Source organism: Vombatus ursinus, unplaced genomic scaffold, assembly GCF_900497805.2.
Source record: "Vombatus ursinus unplaced genomic scaffold, bare-nosed wombat genome assembly UNPS02012319.1, whole genome shotgun sequence".
In the NCBI taxonomy this organism is placed as follows: Eukaryota; Metazoa; Chordata; class Mammalia; order Diprotodontia; family Vombatidae; genus Vombatus; species Vombatus ursinus.
Window position 1 is genome coordinate 857143 of NW_020952097.1, and position 6149 is coordinate 863291.

Here is a 6149-nt window from a genome sequence, read left to right on the forward strand (position 1 = left end):
AGCAAAATTACAGAACCTTAAAGTTGGAAGGGACCTCAAAGGACATTGAATGCAAGAGGAAAAGGAATTGCTCCCTACACATGTGTAACAAGAAGCCAACCAGCTTGGCTTGAAGACCTCTAATGAAGGAAAATTCATCACCCTTTTTTTAATTAAAAAAAACTTATTTGTATTACTAGTTTGTATTTTTATATCACACTTATTTCTGATTATTTCTCTTTTTCCATTCATTGAACCATCCTTATAGCAAAGATTAAAAAATAAAGAGGAGGCAGTTAGGTGGCACAGTGGATAGAGCACTGGCCCTGGAGGCAAGAGGACTGAGTTCAAATTCAGCCTCTGACACTTACTAGCTATGTGGCCCTGGGCAAGTCACTTAATCCTGATTGCCACACACAAAAAAAAATACTATTTTTAATATGGGATAGCTTTCTGAAAAGGGGAAGAAGAAGGATACAAGGGAAAACTTTGTTGATGGAAAAAGCAAAAGTCATCAATAAGAACTTTGTTGATTTTTTTTGGGTAGGGGGGTAAGGTAATCAGGGTTAAGTGACTTGCCCAGGGTCACACAGCTAATAAGTATCAAGTATCTGAGGCTGGATTTGAACTCAGGTCCTGCTGACTCCAAGGCCAGAGCTCTATCCGCTATGCCACCTAGCTGCCCGGTAAGAACTTATTTTTAAAAATAGAGGAGAAAAAAATGTCACGAGAAAAAAATCAACCCACACGTCAAATGTATCTGGCAGTATGAGCAATAGAAGGGACATTTTCTTCTCTTCCCTGAGACCAACATTTGTCATCTTAATTATACACAGTGTTCTTTCTGTTAATGCCATTGTTATTGTTTACATTATTTTCCTGGTTTTGCTTACTCAACATCTATTCCTATAAACTTTCCCATGCTTCTCTGAATTAAGATTTGTTTCTTACAGCATAGTAATACTCCATTATATTCTTGTGCTGACTTTTTTTTTTTTTAGCCATTTCTGAGTTGATGGGCACCTGTCCTTGTTTCCAACCCTTCCAGTTAATAAAGTTGTCCGAATCAGAAAGGGGCTGCTCCATTCTATTTGTTTACATCAAGCTTAGATTTGCATCTTGGTAACTTTAACTTACTGCTTCTAGTTCTTTCTTCTGGAGTCAAAATTTGAACAATTCTCTGCACTCTTCCATGGAACAGCTCTTTATTACGTCCTTAGATACAGATCTTATATCCCTGCTAAGTCTTCACATCTCCAGGATAATCATTCCCAGTTCCTTAACCTGTCTTCAAATGGAATGATCTCTGAGTACGTTACCTTTCTAGTCATCCTATTTTAGATACTCTGAAACTTGTCAATGTCCTTCTTAAAATGTGGTACCTGGAGCCAAACACAATCTTGATACTGACAAGGTAGATTGCTCAAGGACCAGCACCTGCTTAGATCTAGACACTGTCTTTCTTAATGCATTCTAAGATAGAGTTGGGTTTTTTTTTTAACTCTCCTATTGTTGATTGATCAGTCCTGTTGATTGATTAATCCTGTTGATTGAGTCATAACTGAATTTGCACAGGTGGTTGAAACTCAAAGATTTGTGACCTGAGTTCCAAACCAAGTCTGGGGCTTTTTGCATAATGCTGTTTAGGTGTGACTCCAAATTGTAGGAGAGAATGTAGGAGAAGAAAGGCTGCTTTTCTGTTTAAGGGATGAGCTAGAGTGGGAGCTTTGGTGGAGAGAGATATTCTTTCTTTCTTCCGGAGAGGACATTCGTGATGCTAAACTCTCTCATATGTCCCTGATTTCCAGCTTGCCTCCTTAGGGACCGCAGTGAATTTCCCTTTGGGTGATATAAGGGCCTCTCTCCATTGTATTGAGATCTTGTCCTGCTCTCATCCAAAGAGCTCATTCACAGTGGTTGACAAGAAATAAATGTTTATTTGCAGGATTCTGTTAAGGATTCAGAATAAAAGCTAATTTCCCTCATTGTTCTAAAGAGGAAGGTAACAGCTTACTCTTGGCCAGCTTAGCTCCCATCCACCAAAAGCAAAAGACAACTTCAAATAGTTATCAAGCACATTCATCCAAGCCAATAGTAAACAAAAATTAAGAAAGTTATACAGATTAGAGTAGATAGGCAAGAGCAAATAAATTCTTTGATAAAATCTCAGCTCAACAAAGGAGAAAATGATCTCCTAGGAAGCTGGCTCTTAGCAGTCTCTGAGTGCGCAGGAATTGGGAAATGAAGAATATGTTGGGCGTCTAAGCTTCCCCACATATTTGTGGCTCTGGGGGCTCCCATTAGCCATTCAAAAGTTCATATCTCCTCCCTCATCTTTCGCCAATGTATCTCCATACTTATGCAATATTGAGGGCTCAGAGGTCTTTTAGCCATTCAGAAGTCATGGGTCCCTTCCCAGGCTCACACAGTTAATAAGTGGCTAAGCCTGGATTTGAACTCAGATCTTCCTGACTCCAGGCCCAGTGCTCTATCCACTATGTCACCTAGCTGCCCCACCATTGCATCTTACTTATTCTTTCTCTGAACCCTTTGGAATTTGTTCTCCCGGTCTAGGGAGCTTATCAGACTATGTCTGGCTTTCTTCTTCTCTCCCACAGCTTCTAAGATGGAGTAGTCATTTTTAATAATATTTTATTTTTTCCAATTACATGTAAAGGCAATTTTCAACATTCATTTTTTGAAAGATTTTGAGTTCCTAATATTTCTCCCTCCCTCTCTTTCTTCCCCCCTCCCTAAAAAAGCAATCTGATAGAGGTTATATATATGCAATCATGAAAATATATTTCTACATTAGTCGTGTTATAAAAGAAGAAACAGAAAAAAGGGAAAAACCCACCAAAAAATGTGAAAAATAGTATGCTTCGACCTACATTCAGACTTCATCAGTTCTTTCTCTGGACAGCATTTTGTATGATGAGTCTTTTGGAATTATCTTGTATTGCTCAGAAGACCTAAGTCTAACATAGCTGATCATCATATAATGTGACTGTTACTGTGTACAGTGTTCTCTTGGTTCTACTCACTTCACTTAGCATCAGTTCACGTAAGTCTTTCCAGGTTTTTCAAAAATTTACCTGCTCCTCATTTCTTACAGCACAATATTATTCCATTACATTCATATACCACAACTTGTTCAGCCATTCAATTGATGGGCATCCCCTCAATTTCCAGTTTTTTGCTGGAAAGAGTTTCAATAAATATTTTTGTACATGTGGGTCCTTTACCTTTTTTTATGATCTCTTTGGGATACAGACCTAGTAGTCGTATTGCTGGATCAAAGGGTATGCACAGTTTGATTGCTCTTTGGACATAATGGTGGAGCAGTCATTTACCCACAAGGTTCTTGTCATTTCTCCTGAAGCAATCAGACCCTCCTTGAGAAAACAAAACAAAACAAAATGGCAGATTGTGGGAGGAGCATGGTGAGGAGCCCGTTTTTGACCCATTATCCCCCAGCCTATCATGAGAGGCAATTTAGGGAAGATTTTATATGGAAATACCAGATGAACAAAGTAATTACTGGTTTTAACTAACCATTTCTTAATTCAGCCAAGTAGAACTATCAGTACCAGCTCAGCCAGGTGGGGACCATAGTTTGAGTTTAGGAAAATGGACCTCCCTTATCTCTGATAAGAGGCACCTCCAGGGTGAGGTTCAATTGAATAAATAAATCAAATTAACCTACCCAATTTAAAGTGAGTATCCAGGAGCTAAGCCCCAATAGATTTATCCAGCAAAAACATAGAATTGTTCTCTAGGTGTGAAAAAGGCCTGGACTCCTTCTTGAATCAATCAGAATCATTTCCACAGAAAGTGTGTTCTGACTGGGTAAGGAACTTGGTAATTCCATGAGGAGCTTGTGTGAAAGGAAAAGTCAGTTCAGAACAGAAAAAGGAGTTTTTGAAAGTCTGGCAGCAGACGGGAAGAAGTGGAGATGTCAATAATCCAGCTGAAAAGGGTTAGCAGTACAGGGGCAACTGACTCAGAGAAAGAGAAAGTAGGATTGAGCTGGGTAGGAAAAGGGAGAGAATGAGGAGGGTTATTGGCCCTATGGGTACCTTATATTGAAAAAGACTCTGGCTGATTCCATCAGTTATACCCACCTCTTCCAGGACTGAGGGAAATTCCAAGAAAAAATGTTAATATTTTTCCAGTTTTCCCTTTCAAGGCCCGTCTATTAATAGATGTTGTAATATACTCTGATGCTTCTTTTTACTCAAATGTTTCTGGATCTCAACAACAAAGAGGCAAAGAGTTAACAAAAGATAAATATAAATATAAATATAAATTAAGGCAGAGAGTCAAACGGCTGCCTAAATGTTCAGAATTGTCTTCACTGGGGCCTCAGACAATTATGATGATAATCCTAACTTTTCGTTTAATATAAACCTAAAGCAGCAGAGAAGGGAATCATATGCACCTGAGGGGCCATTATATTGCTCCTAGGCTTAAAATGAGCTGATTATTGCAACTTTCATAAGACTCAGTGCTGGGCTATAGAAGACAATCAATAGAGGGCTCTCAATTTTTTTTTTCCCTTTTCTCCCTCATAGGACAGAGCAGCAAACTACAGAGGATGCCTTTGTTCTGGGCTCTTTGTTTTCAGCTACTTCAAAAGATGTATGTAGGAAGCTCATAAATGCAAACCACCTTGTCCCCCTCAGGGACTGCAACTGGCCACCTTGGGGCAGAAGAATGTCGTGTTAAATGTACTGGCTTGCAACTTTCTGAGCCCACACTAGAGATTAGAGGCCTGACAGCAGTTTCCCAGACACAAGAGACACCTGAGGCCAAGACAAAGTTCTTACAGAAACAAAGATGTGCTTGCCTATATGAAAGACATGTGAAAGATATTCCTGAACTTTAACCTCCTGTGCAAAGGAGGGAGGATTTTGATTTCTGGGGACTGTGATCTCAGAATCCAGCCTTTCTGGCCAGAGAAAGGAAATTTATCAGGGTAATGCTGGTCTTGGGGCTTGCCTTGTGAGTAATCCCAAAGTTGACAGTTCAAAGGCCTGACCTAGAAAAAAAGGTGAGCCCCTGAGCATCATCTCTATTGGAGAAAGAGGCTCACTCATTTGCCCCTGCAGCTGGAGGAAGAGCAAAGGTTAAAACCACAAAATGAGGAGCAGATCAGAATTTTTCTATCTCTCTTCCCTCTCTCAGAGATATACTCCCTACTATTACAGTGAGTTGTTTGGACAGTGCAAGTCCATTGTAGAGGGGCTTACCTGTCTGGCAGTTCCAAGGAGAACCTTTTTAGAGAGAGTAAAAACCACAAGGGTTAAGGTGAATCTGAAAAAGGCCGGGTAAGAAGACCCTATGGGAGAGCTAAGGATTCACCAGGATGGTTGGCAAATCTGAGCTCAGTTCTCTGCAAAGGGAACTGTTGTGAATTCTTCCATTCCAGGGCGCCCTTATACACTGGGCTCATATAGACAGTCTCCAATCTAGGGGCTACCTCAAAGAATCAATTTCTCTTTGTCTCATTATGAAGTCACTTCAAAAAAATCTCCAAATGAAATTCCTGTCTAAGTTCCCCCAAATGTATTCAAGGTAACAATACGGGTATAAAGTACAGGGATTCCTTTACTTCACTCCACAGAAAGGACTCACATGAGATCATAAACAGATACAGCGCTCGCTTCGGCAGCACATATACTAAAATTGGAACGATACAGAGAGGATTAGCATGGCCCCTGTGCAAGGATGACACACAAATTTGTGAAGCGTTCCATAAACAGATATAGAAAACACACAAGTCACATAAAAAGACTCATAGCCGATATAGAAAACACATCAAGTATTCAAATAGCTTATAAAGTCCTTCCAGACGGCAATCATATTTTAGGTTTGCTGAATGAACAACACAACATCTCATCAGACCTGTACTATCTTGATCACTTGCTGTATGTAATAAGGTCCAAGTCTCATTCCCCAAGTGATAGATACCCTTCACTGCTGTCTTCCTGGAAAGTATGTACGTGTCTACTTTTGCCATGTGCTTCTGTAAGAAATCTGCAATTGCCCCAAGCTGAAAGTTCACTCTTGGCAAACTAAAGGGCAAACTCACACAACTGCCATGTAGTCTTGTCCTAAAGCAGATAGATAGATAGATAGATAGATAGATAGATAGATAGATAGATAGA

At 39.8% G+C, this 6149-nt stretch overlaps 1 non-coding gene across 1 annotated transcript; it reads left to right on the plus strand.

The window, feature by feature from the left end:
* The first annotated feature begins 5637 nt into the window (after positions 1–5637).
* Positions 5638–5744, plus strand: LOC114039916. The gene has a single exon (XR_003568716.1). It is a non-coding gene; the product is annotated as a U6 spliceosomal RNA (small nuclear RNA).
* The last annotated feature ends 405 nt before the right edge of the window (positions 5745–6149 follow it).